Source organism: Chroicocephalus ridibundus, chromosome 4 (genome assembly GCF_963924245.1).
Source record: "Chroicocephalus ridibundus chromosome 4, bChrRid1.1, whole genome shotgun sequence".
In the NCBI taxonomy this organism is placed as follows: Eukaryota; Metazoa; Chordata; class Aves; order Charadriiformes; family Laridae; genus Chroicocephalus; species Chroicocephalus ridibundus.
Window position 1 is genome coordinate 6,312,492 of NC_086287.1, and position 16,144 is coordinate 6,328,635.

The following is a 16,144-nucleotide window of genomic DNA, read 5'->3' on the forward strand; positions in this document are numbered from 1 at the left end:
CTGTGAAATCCTGTGCCTGGCAACTGCTTGGCTCCTGCCCTCTGGGCTGCTGCATAGTTAGTTGGTTTACAAGGTTGGTGCTTGTGTTTTTATTAGAGTGAGGGAGATGTAAGACAGCATACGATTTTTGAAAGTCTTAGTGTGATTATTTCTTTCAGTAGCTCATTTCTTGGTTATCTTTGTGGATTATTTTTTTTTTTCCTACTTTAAGAATATTCCCCACAAGCCAATTCCCTGACAAGAAAGGTGACCGTTGTGATTAATGTGGAGACTCACTTTTCAAAACATTGCACTAAAACACCTGCTGAAATTATTTTTCTACACTTATGTATGGCTCCTTCTCCCACCTTTTTCTCTGAAACCAATGTAACATTGCAGTTGGTTTTGTCAAAAAAAAAAAAAACAAACCAAAACCAAACTGAAACAGCGATGTCAGGTTCCTGCCTCATGCTGATAAACTTCAGCTTGACATGTTACAGGTAACAGAAATACGTCTTGCAATCAAAAGTCAGAGAAAGCATACCCACTTTTACCTGAATTGTGTTTTCTATGAGTGTTTAAAAAAAAAAATAAAAAATTAAGGCAAATGCCTCCCAACACCCCCACCCCCTCCCGAAGAAAAACCTGCCAAAGCAGAAGCCTGCTTAGGCTTTTCTGTTTAGACAAGTACAAGCTGTGCTCGCAACCGCTTCAGTTTGTGGAAGAAAGGCTCTTTCAAGCATGAATCCCTTTCTGGAACCCCTCTATACCTTGAAACACAAGGATTAAAGATGCCAAATCTCAGTGAAAAGGTTTTGGACAGCATCAGCGAGCTGTATGCTGCATGCTCACACTCTATTCTGCCTAAATCCAAGACTTGGAAGGACTTTCTGTGGGTTGGGGATCTTTGCAGAGTTGTGGGGGACTCCATGCTGGAGCGTGGAAATCTCTGGAAACCTGGGGAGCAAAAGGAGGATTCATTTGACCATGTGTTGAAAAGCAATAACCATTCTTCACCTACATTGTCTGTTCCGTATAAATAGATTTATTATGTATAATATGTCATTAAAAATGAAACAAGCTAGCCATCGTAGTGGCTGCTTTTTGACAAGCCATTCATAAAGCTCTGCGACATTTTGCAGCATTGAAAGCTGTTTTGTTTTTAATGATGCTGCTGTTGCATTAAACAATATGAGCTTGCAGTGGCTGCTGGTCTGTGTAACAGTTGTGTGCCTGCAGAGTTATTTTTCAGGCGTTGAAGCTGTTCTGTGTGCATCTTGTGTTCGTGCAAATTTTCAGTCTTTTACTGGTTTTAGGCAAGTAAACCCTCTGAAATAGTCTTACACTATTAAAGGCCAAATCCTAGAGTTCTTTTCCACCTAAATGCCTCCTGAAATCAGTAAGGCAAGTCCTGTAGCCCTTGCTCAGTGAAAGCTTTGCTTATTTGAGGCTGGATCCAGCCCTCTATTAGTTATTTTCATTCAGTGGCTGTATGTCCCCTCCTTTCTTTCTCCCAAAGGAAATCTGGCAGCTTGTCTGTTCCAGAGGCTGTGAAATATTGGCAGGTTTCAAAACTAAATGTGTCAGCCTCTCTGACAAACAGTCAGTCAAAGGGCAGATGCGTTCCTATTGCTTTTTCTGAAACCCGCCAGCTCCGCGCTAGAGAGACCGGCTCCATGGAAATAAAAGCTGCAACAAGACATTTCCCAAAGTGCTGCCTGAGACTGTGCATTAATGCTGGAGACCGCGCAGGCTGCACCTCCAGCCGTACTTGCTTGCAGAAAAGGAAGAAAAGTATCAGGCCTGTGAGACTGCGTCTTTTCTTTATGTTATGGAACCCCATGCTGGTGGTCATTCTCCTGGCTCTGGGATCAGATAAGGAACTGTGGTGGGGAGGCCCCGGATGCAGCTGCCTCTGCTTTGGTTCTGGAGGAGCAGGCTGTTCCAGTTTAAAATTTTTGAGTTTGCCGGTGGTTTGATGGAAAATTTGGACTTGATGATGGAAAAGGCAGGAATTTTCTTTTGAGAGGAAAAAATGAAGCGTGGTCTTCACTTGCCTAATGTCACACGTATACTCCTGTACCTGATACAGCCATAGAATGGCTTGGGTTGGAAGGGACCGTTACAGATGATCTAGTTCCAACCCCCCTGCAGGGACATCTTTCACTAGGTCAGGTTGCTCAACAATAACGTTGGTTGGGTGTGAACTGTCAGTCCCATGTGTTTGCAAGAGTGTGATATGAGAATGGTCCTTGGGATCTCAGTCCGGCTTTACGGTGGTGTGGGGAGAACACAACAGAGCATTTAATTGGTGCTTCTTGGCCTTCGTGTGGGACCTGGACAGGCCAGACATTTAGAGTTGTCCTGAGATCAGATCAATCGCGACTTGAAGGTTTTGCAAATCGTAATCTTTTAACCCTTAGCTTTGGCCAGCTGCTGGTACTTCACCAACAAAAAAATTAACTGTTTCAAGTTATAGGTGTGTTTTGGTTTGTTTGGTTTTTTTAAATTCTGATTAGGAGACCATACACCCAGGGCTTTCTTGTGATGTAGTAGTAATAATTCTGGCATGACGTTGCTTAAACTTGCAGCCCCTGGCTTCTCTGTTGCATTTTCAAAGCTGTCAAAATAGCATCACTTTGGAGATTCTCTACCTCAGACCTGGTGTTACTTAGTGCACTCGCCTTGTCCTTGCTACCTTTAAGAGAGGAGTTCCAGTGTTTCCATTAGCTGGGGGATTTCTGCCAGAAATGATTTTAAGTCTACTGTGGAATAAACAGTTCATTAAACTGGGAAATGATTTTAAAGCGTTCAAAGGCCTGGGGCTATCATAACAATCAAGGTTGCAAATGGTCCCCAGCTTTAAGGCATGTTTCTTACTATTTAGCAGGATCGGGGATGTGAGTACTGCTTGCAACTTTGCAAACTCAGTGGTTTAGTTTTGAAGTTTTGGTGGTGCTTTCTTCTATTAAACAAAGTTGTAGTTTTATTCAACGATACTTTTTGAGGATGGGAAGAACCTATGTCCTTTTCTAAACCGCTTCTAACATGCCTTAATAGATGAATGTACCTTCCTGCAGCAGAGGCTAGAAATACTGAAATACCACCAAGCAGATTGTGTGTATTTCTGGTCTGCTTGGAAGCAGGAAGGGGAAGTCTTTCAACAGATTGTTTTTGCGAGACTGATAGCCAAATGCTACAGATTTTCAGAGCTCTGCTTTAAATAAAAAATGCTCTAATTGAGGGCATGTTCTTTTTGATGGTGATCTGGTGTGGTTTTTCTTTTTTTTTTTTTTTTTAAAGACAGAAGTTGATTTTTAGAGTTCCATCTGTAAGTGTTTGGATTTGGTTGTTTGAATTGTGAAGGGTACACGTAGCACTTGGGGAGCAGTCTACAGTAAAAATGCATTTATGGAGATGTATTATGTAGATGTTTTATGTAGAAATAGATAATAAAGCATACAAAGACTACTGGTCCTGGAAGTAATAGAGTTATTGTGATTACCCCCCGAAGTAATTCACTCATGTCGGAAGCAAACTCAAGGAGTCGTGTATATCTGTGGGTAGATTGATGCTGTGTGTCATGCTGTGTATCACAGTATGTACTTTGCTGCTCTTTGAACATAGAAAAGGAACTTTGAATATATCTAAAGAAACTTGATAAATATCTGGCTGATGTAAAGGTGCCATAAGCCTGAAGTAAAATAGAGGACAGCTGGGATGTCATGAACGAGTCTTGCCAACGTTAATCGCTGTGGTTGCAAAGTATCAAGACTGATTTTTAGGGACTTCCATAATATATAAAGAGATGTTTAAAAAAATTGTCAGAGAATGGTATTTTTCACTAAAGAGAAAAGCAAGTAACATGCATTTTAATAGGGAATGGGAGTATATTGTGAAGGAAATTTTTCTTTCTGTTAACACTAGGGAGAAAAAAAAATATATTAAAAGGGTTTTCTAATGAATTTTGAAAGAGAGTAAACTTGGCACCATGGTTCATGATCTGATTTTCAGACTACTTGAACCTCTCTTGTGAATAGATGTGTGTTATATATTTCATCTTCAGGGGAAAACTTGTTAGGATTTTATTCATTGAGACAAGAAGCACCATAGATTCATATTCAGCAGATGATGAAAGGGTGCTGAAATTTTCTTGTTTCTTCCATTATTTGAACTGATATGGGAGGTTAGCTTTCCTATTGAAGAAGTAATATTTTTCTTGAATACTCTGTATTTACACATCAAGTTCCTTAAATCACAGAGAACTTTTTGTGTGCATCAGGAAGCTAGAAGGCTTCTTCTTCATCTGTTTTGGTTTTGGGTTTTTTTTAATACTAGCATTAACCCACAGTTTTACTACGGTTTTGATAACTTTTTTTACTTAAGCAAAACACTGCTGTGTTTATCTTCAATGTGCATCAAGATAATCAGTTTCTCTGGTGACTGTGCAGAAGCTTTTAATCTCTAAATTCATCATGACGTTTCACTTTCCCTTCTTGCAATGAGAAAAATGTTTGCACCTTGGAAGTCATGATTATTTTTTTCATCCTCTGTTTCTAAATGATCATTGCCCATATTTTCTGTTTCTATGTGCATTTTTTTAATACATTCTTAGTGCAGTTGAAAGCCTTGGCTCTCTGCTAGGGTGCAGGGTAGATGGTGTATTGCAGTGATACAGTGCATGCAGCTGGACCCGGGAAATGCAAGGCTTTTGATGACAGGGCTGTGTGTTTAAGGATCCTCCTCCATCTACTATTTGCAGTAAGAGCACAGTACAAATGAGCAAAGCCAGTTCAGAAAACTTATGTTCAAGTGCAGGTCCTTATTCTTGCACAGAATCTCTGACGAGCAGAGAGGCTGGTATATTGATGTAGTGTTTTCTGTAGCCCAATGCAAATCTAAGGTGTCTATGTGACTATGAATTGTGAACTGAAATATATTTATTGTGAAGCAATACTCTTGGTCTTTATCAAAGTGACACGGCAAATATAAACCATAGAAACTATCTGCCGACTTCTTGTTTACTTGCTTCGGGGGAAACTTTCCTGCTGATCATTATCCTATATTTATCATGTCTTTCTGATACTTTGTGTGCTTCTAGCTCCAATCTGTGATCATTATGCTGATAATATTTTGAAGTCCTGTCTGAAAGTAATGTCAATGTGGAGTAGTTGGAGAAATGCAAACAAAGTTACTTTTTTTTTTTTTCCCCCCTCATCGTTGTGTGAGATAAAAGTGTGAAGGAAAGAAACTGTGAATATAATTATTTTGATTGACATAAATGCCTTTTTAGCAAAAGTTGAATGAGTAAAATCAAGTTTTTGAAACCAAGCTGTTTTCCCATGTCAGCCAGCATGCGAATGGACACTGTGAATAGCAATAAATACGCTGATTTGTTGATGAAAGGTTGTCGTAACCGCTTTCAGGGCAAATAATTGTTTAAAATAGGATAAGAAACCACGTTTGAGTCCCAGTAAAGATAAATAGTACTTGAAAATAACCTGTATAAGTTGTCTTGGGCAGCAGAAATTGCTTACAGTGGCCATAACATCTTTAAAATGGAACTAACTTAAATTGTGTTGCGTCTGCTCCCTGTCCTGAAATGTTAGTAATTGTAAAGAACTTGAAGGAGGTGGGGGAAAATCCCCTGTAAGTAAGTTTCATGAAATCCAACTGCTGTTTGATACACAGATTAAAAAAAAAAAAACCTTCCACTTCCTGACAGCCCAAGGGAAATTCGTTATTCATCGCCATACAGAGTAATGAAGTATCTTTTCATGACGGATTTCTTAGTTTAGGAGACATTCTGTTTGCAGTAATAACGTGGGAAAGGAAGCAAGTCCCAAGTGGAGGCGCAGAGCTCCGAGCAGAGGCAGACCGACTCTGCTTGGCAACATTTTTCAGGTTATTAGAAATCATTTTAAAGTTCCAGAGCAAAAAAAAAAATGCTGTAAAGAGCAGATTACCAGAGTATTAATGCCCTGCATTAATTCCTTTGTTTGTTCTAATATAGGCAACTGTTTCATAAAGCAAAATAGATTAAGTTAATTCAGATAAAAATATACTCTGTATAGGCGACTTCATGCACTATTTAGTTTCCTTAAACACTTGATTAACAAGCATTAATATTATCTCTTGTCACTTCAAAGCACTTAATTCCTTTATTGCTTTCTTTGTTTCAAAATGACTTTAAGAAAGGCAGGAACGGGGTGTAAGAGTCAAGGGCTGAGCTGAGCTTTTGTTTGCAGCTCTACCCGTGGATTTGCTGTAGGAGATGCATTTGCTGAGCTGCTGCTTTTCCCAACTGCAAAACGGATATAATCGCCTGCAGCGTTTTGAGACTTGGTTTGCTTCTGTTTGCTCAACACTATGATAGCCTCGAGTAGGCAGTTCTGTGGCAATGCCAATGAATCTGTAAGGTGCTACAGTGATAATTATAAATTGCTTCGATCAAGCATTGTGTGGTCGGATAAGTAGAAAACTTGGTCATCAGATCAGTGCTGGGCTGGCACCGGTTCTTGTCAGAATTGGGCTGCTACTGGCCCAAATGCAGCAGTCAAAGAATGGTAGGGAGAAGGTGGTCAGCTGTGAGATGAGTGCGTGAATAGGAGCCTTTGTCCTAACTCTTAGGTTATCTCCCATGCTTAGCAGGCCAGATAATGAATTTCTCTTCAGTGAGACAGTCACTCCTCCCTTCTCATCAGAATTACTGAGATGCCCCTCCTTGCTAATGTCTTTAGGACGTGGCATGCTGTGCCTGACTGTCCCAACACAGCGCTTGGCTTGCCTGGTGGGTCACTGTGTATCAGGTACCCAGTGGGTCTAGGATGTCGGTTGTTCCCTCTCCCATGAGGTGGATGGTGGGCTAGCATAAAAATGACCTTCCTCACTTTCACCTTGCTCCACGTCAGAGTTTCCTTCGGTGACAAAGTGAGTCCATCCAGCCTGAAATCTTCTGCAGTCGTTTGAAGAAAGCTAATTCAAATGCTTTTTGTTATTCACTGTGTGAGACTAGTGTCGGTGTGGCAGCGGGTGGTTCGATGGGCTATTTGCCAAGGTTGGAGTGCACTTTTGTAGCCTTAACCTCTCATGGTTCTTCATACGCTCTCTCCCTTTTTTTGTGTACCTTTGACTGTACAGTGGAGAGTTCTCTTGCTGTTACTTTATTTTACAGCAAAGATCAAGTGCTTCCTTACTTGAGAAAGTTTGATTGATGCTTTTTTTTTTTTTTTCTTTCCCCCCTCCAAACTTCCACGCAAGTAAATTTGTGGGCATGTCAGAATGGCCTTTCTTTTCCAGAAGTGCTATAAGCTCCCGTGCTGATGGATGTTAGCAGTCCCCAGGACTCCAGGATAGATTATATGGAATCATCCTATTAAGTTTACCACAGCTCAGCTATACTGTTTTTGCAACAGTAACTATAAAATCAATATGGAGAAAACATCCAGATAAATCAAAGGTTGAAAGAATGATAAATAGAGGTTCATTGAAACAGAAATAAGCTTTAAATACACCAAATGTAAAGCGATTCCTATAGGGGGGGGGGAAAAAAAAAAAGAGGAGTGTGAGCTTACTTTGAATGAGAAATTACCCTGGAAGGCAGCAACTAAAAGGGCCTGGGGGTAATAATTACGAGCAACAGAACATATGCTCTCTGTGTGATGCTGTAACCAAACAAGGTGAGATGCTCTGCAGGGGGATGAATAACAGAGCAGTAAATAGGAGCAAGGAAGTGGTAAGTCTCTTTACAGCACTAGTGAGAACAGCGATACTGGTATATGGCGCTGTGTTTTCAGTAACTTCTTCTAATGTTGTGACGTGCAGTTGATGATCGAAAAGGAGAAAAAGGGTCCAACACTTTTGAAGGCAAATTAAAATTCATCATAATGACAGAAGGATCACGATATTTAAAATCAAAGGAGAAAGGAAAGAGGAAGTGGCAGGGTATACATAAATCTAACAGGAGGAAAAACAATAAAACCTGAACAACCCACCCACTGATCACCAAAGGGCTTCAGGCTGGTGGTACTCAGCAGCTGGAAGCTGAAGCCTGACCATTTTGTGCCAGGACCAGTGAGGTTTTTTTTGTTCTTTGTTTGTTCCTGCCCCCCATTGTAATGTGGTAATCGACCATCAGAGCTAATTACTAGGGAAGCTGTCATTCTTTTCCATATCTTACTGTTCTTTTAAATCAAGACTGACTGCATCCCTGAAAGATGCATTTTAGCAAATGCACGTTATTGGATTCGGTGCAGGAGCAACTGTGTGAAACACTAAAGCCTTTGGCCTTACAGGAGCTCAGGGTAATGAACTAATATCCCTTCTCAATTTATCTCTGTGCTCAGGGCCTGAATGACCTTTTCTGTCAAGTCAACTTTGTAAACTGCCCCACATGGTTCAGGTTTTTTTTTTGGAATATGGAATGATTAAAGGAATTTGTCAACTCTAAATTTTTTTTTTTTTTTGGCTACCTTTTAGCTTGTAGTAAGTGACTTGAATGATAAAATTAACTATATATATTTTATATATTTTTTTCCATTTCCCTATTTATTTGAGTGGACAACAGATGTTTTCAAGATTAAACGGGACTACCCTTCTTGCTATGGTGCATAATAACGTCGCATACTGGAGCTTTTGCGCAGCTTGCATGCGCATGTACACACACGTGTATATGCATATGAAAAATAAATATGTGAAAGCATAGGAAGAGGCTTTTAGATAAAAGAAACTAAATATTGGTAGACTGCAGGGGGAAGGGCAATTATTAAACCACTTACCTCCCTTTTAACCTGACTGCAAAGTTGAGATCTGGGTTATATTAACTAATAACACTTTTTATACATCTAAAACATTGCTACGGGTGCCGCTTCTCTCAATGAACAAGTACTATTTCCAAATTCCTACTTTCTGACCTCTGCTCTTGAAGGCTTTATGTTCCTCTGGACACCAGATATTGGCCACCTAATCCTTAAAACCAGGCTTTGAGTGAGGCATGTGGGGCATGCCATAAAAATCATGGTTTCAGTTCTTTTGTTTCAGTTGATTTTATGCACCAGCGATCCCTGTCACTGTTGTCCTTCCAATTTGGGGTTTATATATTAATCTCAAAGCAAAATTCCTATTAAACCAACAAGTTTCAAGGACAGCAGTGAATTTCTTTTTTGTTACTGGGCAATGCTTTACGAGTTCACTCAATGCTTTGTGGACTGTTTGGTGGCCATGAGCCAGGTGTCGTAGACTAGATCCTTGGCTAGCGTAAATGACTTTCACGCTTACTGCATCATTGATCTGAATGAAACTACAGTGCTGTGTAGGAGCTGAGGATCCAACCTCTCTCTGTAAATCCCAGAGCCTGAGAAATTTTATATATTTCAGTTTTCGTATTTCAATTATCAGTCTGAGAAAAGACCGACTTGTTTCAACCTGCTTACTGCAGCTCTTCTGAAGTGCTGCCGTGAACTACTTACCAGCCAACGTATGCTTAAAGCGAGTGGCCTGATGATCTGGTTGATCATGGAAGTTGTTCTGTAATACATATGGGAGGAGGAGTCCTTTGGCTGTGTCCTTCCAAATTGCTTTCCTCACTGAACTATGCGTTACAATCTGTGCCGCATAGCAGTTGAGACAAAACCAAATCTGATGGGTTTGAATCCTTAGTCACTGTGGCTGAATTTCTGATGCCCTGGAGATGCATTGCAAGAAAAAAAGGCACATAATTTCTAGTTTATTAGTTCTGTTTCACTGGTATTATATTGCTTGTTTGGTCCTAGTTTGCTTAAGTATGCAAAAAGGGGGCATGAAAGTGACATTTATTAGAAATGTGTTGACTGACTTGATAAAATTCGAATTCCAGCACACTGGAGCATTTTCTGGTCTGTGCACAAAGCTGATAGTTTGGCATGGGTTCTGCTGTTTTCTACCCAAAAAAGGTTTTCCTATGCTTGTGTTTTCCTATCAAAAATGAAATTTCTAGAGAAAATAGTTACTATAAATTTGGATAGGAAACTACTATGTTTTTTTTCAGTAAACATGAAGTGAATATTTCTGGAAAATCTCCTATCATTCGGCTAGCTATTTGTGAACAGCTTGCAAATACAGATAACGGGAACTAATGCAACTCGAGCTTTTTATTCAGCAATCTGCCCAGTGGCAAAACTTATTTTGTTGTGGAACTTAATTTTCATCGTATGCATCGCTAGAGATGATCCCTCAAATTACTATTTTCTTAGGAAGTCCTTGGGGATCAAACCTACCACATTCCACCACCAAACCAGAAATAACTTTGACCATCTGACAAAGCCAGTGTTCATTCATTATAGCATTTTTTTTTTTGCGTTGAGCTAGCCCTAGGAAAATAACTGCAGTGGCTTCTGGTTACAGCATAAAGAAAGATCTTTCTCTCTTTTTTTTTTTTTTTTTTTTTTTTCTTCTCATTAGCCTAGTGCAGAAATTTCAATGTGGCTATTCCTGCTGTGACTATACGGTTCGTGGTTCATTACTACAGGAGGGTTTTTCTAGCACATCACGTGTATGTATATTGCAGCTAATTTGAGATTTGTATGGACTTTTTTTATTTGAGACTGCTGCTTCACAAAAAATAATTCAGGGTCTGTGCTATCCATTGCTTGTAAATACTATATTATGGAAATAAGCAATCACTTGTCAGAGTTGCAGACAGCACTGGTTTTTAATTTGGGATAATACAAATAGCTAGATACTTCTCTACTAATTTGCACTGTGACCAGATATGTCAACTTTTCATAAACGAGCCCATTCAGTTTGGGGTTGTTTCTGCTTGCTTTGTTTTGGTTTTGAGGTGTTTTGGTTTTGTTGGACAGCGGGATATTATACTCTGAAGCACAAATAAACCCATATAGATAGGAAGAGCTTCAGTCTCCTTAACCTGCTTCCCTTTGTGCTGAAGGGTTAAATATTTGTTGTGATGTAGCAAATAGAGCCGGCATGACTCTAAAGCCCAGTGGCTCTGGTGGTTAGCTGGGAGATAAGGAGACGTCCATCCTTGTGTCTGTGCAGTTCGACGCTTCCTTTACATTAAGCATTCAGCAGAGCAGGACAGAAAGCTGTGTTTCCCTGGCGAATAATCAGATACCCAAACCAGTGGTCTATGAATCCTTTTGCTCCTTTTCTTGGCTCAATGAATATTTAACTCATCCCCGTGAAAGGTTTAGCTCCGGTAGAAAGGGTTGATACCGTTGCCTTTCCTTCCTCAGACTGTCCTGTATCTGGAGGTTTAAATGTTTCCTGTGGCAGGTGGCAGCTTAAATAAGACGAAGGATGGAACTGAGCTCATCTGCTGTATCTTCTGTCACAGGTTTAGTGCTGGCAGTGAGGAATGAGAAGAGAAGACAGAGCAGCACCATCGCCATCTCTTTCCCTGGCACCTTGTCCACCAGATAACACTTGCAGATCAGGTGCCAAATGAAGAATGTTCATTTGGAAAATATAGGGCCTGTGGATTTTGAACTGACTCCGCAATAGAGTAGTAGCTAAGGTGGGGAGGAACCTCTGTGTGGATTCATTTTGTGGTGTTTGAACCTGATTTCTCTGCCGAAGGAGCTCCTGTCTCTGCCTACTCTAGAAAGAAGAGGAAAATAAGATGGAAATGTTGAGACTGGCTTTGGTTCTGTAGCTCTAAACAAACTGCACTCTAGTTTTGAGTAGTTACGTGCACTGAAATAACTATGTAATACTTTCATAGCTATAGTTAAGTATGTTTTAAAGCCACTTCCAAGTTGCATTGCCTTTTCTTAGCTGTGGGAGGACAGATTTTTTCTGAAACCTCAGACTCTGGCTAGAACTTCTAATCAACTTGGTTGTTAATTGATCAGGAAGGGTGTACCAAGTTTGTCTGGGCTAGAGTCACTTCAGGGGGAAGACTGAAAGAAGATACTGTGTATGGACAATGAGGAGTACTGTGTCCAGTTCGGGGCTCCCCAGTTCCAAAAAGGCAAGGAACTGCTGGAGAGGGTGCAGCAAAGGGCTACCAAGATGATTAGGGGACTAGAACATCTGTGTTATGAAGAAAGGCTGAAGGATTTGGGTCTCTTCAGTCTGGAAAAAAGACGGCTGAGGGGGAATCTTATCAACACTTAAAGGGTGGGTGTCAAGAGGATGGGGCCAGGCTCTTGTCAGTGGTGCCCGGGGACAGGACAAGAGGTAACGGGCACAGGCTCGAGCATAGGAAGTTCCATCTAAACAATGAGGAAAAACTTTCCTGTGAGGGTGGCAGAGCCCTGGCACAGGCTGCCCAGAGAGGTGGTGGAGCCTCCAACTCTGGAGACATTCCAAACCCGCCTGGACACGTTCCTGTGACCCTGCTCTGGCAGGGGGTTGGACTAGATGATCTCCAGAGGTCCCTTCCAACCCCTGCCAGTCTGTGACTTTAGAAAGGCTGTTTGATTGCAACGCAGAGATGAGCACGGTGTGTGCAAACAGTGGAGAAACATTCTTCCTTCTCCTGTACAATTCAAGAGCGAAACCTTCACCGACTCAGAGGTGTGTGTTCAGAGGAAGATCCAGAAAGGACAAACTGGAACTTTGCTCACCAGGAATTCCCCTTAGATTTTGTTTTGCTTCCTCATTTTGCTTCCCTGGTGCTGGTGCCTCACGCTACCGTGTAATCTGCGTTATTTTGGCAAAGCCTGTTAATCTCAGTGGGACTAGTATTCAGTATACTTCCATTTGGTGTTTGGTTTGTAGCTGTACCGGTATCGCTATCAGAGCTGAGAGTAAGTAATACACGTTTCAGTTTTCCCAAGCGGGGGAAGGACTATCATTCAGATTCTGTTTTTCTAGCTGTAAAGTTATAGGATGCAACACATCTACTTATACTCATTTGGGATATTAAACAGAGGAAAGGCATTGGAAAACTCTCATACTAAACATTGATCTTGTTGTGATTATTTCATGAAGTGCTTGTAGACATTCCTCTTTAGGATAGGAGCGCTGTGCTGGAATATCGGTCACATGGTAACAGCTGTCAAGCAGACAGGCAGATGCTGTTCGTGTATATAAGAAAAGGCTTGGAAATACTCCAAAAAATTACTGGATTCCTTCTGTGAAACTTCTTTGTTTCTAGTTAGGTTTAGTACTCAGCTGGCTGGGACATGATGAGTTATTTTTATCTTATGAAAAATTAATTTGAATTACTGCATTACGTGTGGTACCTGTGAGCTGTAGAGGAGGGAAGTACAACCTCACTCTAAAGCAGAGTGATGTTTGGAAATTTGAAGTGCCAGGCATCTGATCTTCTCTGCCTGATCCCACAGCAGTCCATGTTCGCAAGCTGCCCTACAGAAGAGACTTGTACTCCATTCCCTGCCCGCCAAGCCACTGTAAGTAGCAGCAGAGCGGGGAGGTTTTGAGTTGTGTTACTCTCCCTGTCCCCTAAATGAGAGATCACATACAAGTGAGTCCACTTAAATATTCCTCTTTTCTGGTATTCTTTTGCCTAGCACTTAAATTAGTTATTTTAAGGGTTTTTTTCCAGGGTCAGCGTGGAGCATCATGTTATTTAATGATGCAAGTGGACAATACAGAAAGTAGAGAACATGCAATGCATAACTTGGCTTCTGGAAAATAAAGTAGAAGCCTTATCCCCAAATACTGCCATAACCAGTTTATATAGCTCAAATTCCTATACGTTTGTGTGTGTAAGCCTTTTTTAAAAAAAAAAAAAAAAAAAAGTGGCAGCTTGTGTCTCCTGATGAATGTTACCAGTTAAACACGCTTCTTCAGGCTGGTGCGCAGAGAGCTTTGATTCAGCAGTGAATCAGACCAGAGATAAACATTCTTTCCTGGTGTTTGCAGTGCTCTAATTTCTCCACTCGAGGCATGAAAATAAATGACACTAGAGCCCGGGAGCTTAACTGCGAGATGTTTGCAAAAATCTCACTGGAAGGTCTTTTAAATTTGTGATATCCTTACACTTTGTATGCTGACTTCTGTTACCAGCTCATTAGGCTTTCTGGGTTGTCGTTCTCTCTCTGGTGCTGTCTTGCATTAGGTATTTATATAAAGTAATGCTTTAAAAGCCTGGGGTTTAATATTTTTGTAATAAACACTTATATGTATGCTTGTATAAAACTATGTGTTATATAAATATTCAGATATTTACGTGAAGTTGGGTTGATGTGATCCACGTGTCCTTTCCTACAGGAGAATACTACTTCTTGGGTTGTGTGAAATTACCTAACCAGGACAGTTTAGCACGCTTTGTCTGGAAAACACTTCCTATGTGTTTTGAAAAGTATTAGAAATGTGCATATTATCAACTCCACAAAATTTCGATTAAGCATGCATTGCTCTCTACTTGGAGATGATGCGGGATTTTAATTATTCTTCAGAATAATAGAAACAGATCAATATTTTCTTCAAACCTACCTGTAATCAAAATTCTATTGTTTGGGGCTTTTTAAAAAGGAAAAAAAAGGTACTGAGGGCTGCTTACTCATGCAAATTCATGTATAATTAAATGCCACAGCACTTTCTTGGAAGTCAAGAGATTTTGAAAGTGAATAATAACGTAGACTAGAGTCCACTGGCAAAACATCACAGCAAGTCACTCCTCTGTTTTCTGCAGGCTTGTGAAAATATTCATGACCCCAGCCAGGTCCCCAGTCTTCCTTATCTTTTATTTGCTTTATTCTTACAGACTACAAAAATCCCTTATTTTGCCACTGTGTTTTTCGGAAACCTCTTTCTGACCTTCTGAAGTTTGCAAATGACTGCAACATGTAAATGGAATGGTAATCACCTAACTGTTTATTACCCAACAAATGAGAAATTCAGTTGCATCTGATAGTGAGTCAAGTCACGCTTGGTATTTTAAAGCTTCCCTTTGTGTGTTTGTCTGTTGTAAACCAGTGTATATTCCAGTGGAGGATGCGTCAAGGTTACATTAGAGTGGTTTTGCCCTATTTGAGTTCTTTAGTTCTGTCTTTCATTTGTGTAATGACTCACCCCTACAGTTTTCGGTGAACTTGGAAAAAATGGCATCTTGTTTTGTCTTGTTCACCAATTTGATACATTACTCTATTACAGCCTCAAAGAGATATAGTTCTGTCAAAATCTGCTTTGCTCTACAAAAACAGACCCTGACCCAGAGGTATCGCAGTCATAAAAAGATTTTGAGATGGGCTGCAGCACATTTATCTCTATGGCTTGGCTCAGAAAGAACACGCAATTTTCCAGCATCTTCTCCTTTGTTTTTATATGGATCACGACTGAAAAAGGCCAGGTGCCTAACAAAATGTAGCCTGCGCCTACGTGACGCTGTTCCTGTTGTATTTGGATTAGCTTGTACTGATTGCCTGGGAATTTTGGTGCATTCAAATACAATGACATTTTTTTTTTCCCCTAAATAACAAGAATAGAAGACACCTGACAGGACAAGGTGGGAAAATATAACGTACAGGGAAATCATACCTGTTAAATAACTTTTTATTAGGTTTCTCAGAAATTTTTATCAAATGGAAATACTGAAATAACATGCTAAGAAATGGGGTCTGTGTTGTGTGTGGGCTCCCAAATTTACTGATGCCTGTACTAATGCCACAACTGATTTTCATCTTGGAAGATCATCAAAGGAACCACCGATGGATTTAATATAAACAATGGTGTATATGGAGACTGCTACAATTGCAAGCCCTCCAGTTCTTTTAATTTTTAAATCAAGATCTACGACACTTAAATAACAATATGTTTTCATTCAGTCAAGAATGATGGCATATTGCAAAAAATATTGAGTGAAATTCTAGGATTCATGTGTCTTTCTGGAATTCAGAATATCTAATACCCCTTATTTCTATGCTTGAAAGGCATAAATTAAGGAAACTGTGAAGGCATGTTAAGAAAATAGTTATTTCTGGGAAGAAGCCAATCTGCATGAGGAACAATGTGCTTGGATTTGGGTGGGCTAAATATTAAATTAGTGATTGTCTTTGGATGCCTGAAAACTGTAGCAACTGAAATTGCTGTAGTTGCAATTGCACAGCTGTCTGATTTGTAAATAATACCCTGGGATTTCTTGATATCACAGCTATTGCTCGCTCTTTCGATTACTAGTCTGTTTATGCGCATATGGAAGATGCAGACAATTTTTCCTATCAAGAAAGCTTCCTTTAAATACGACCTTGCCAGGGAT

The 16,144-nt window shown here is 40.2% G+C and overlaps 1 long non-coding RNA gene across 3 annotated transcripts in view; it reads left to right on the top strand.

Moving 5' to 3' along the window:
* Positions 1 to 16,144, top strand: part of LOC134515313 (uncharacterized) — an 83,777-nt gene that overhangs the window by 10,473 nt on the left and 57,160 nt on the right. The gene's annotated exons all lie outside the window — the stretch shown is intronic.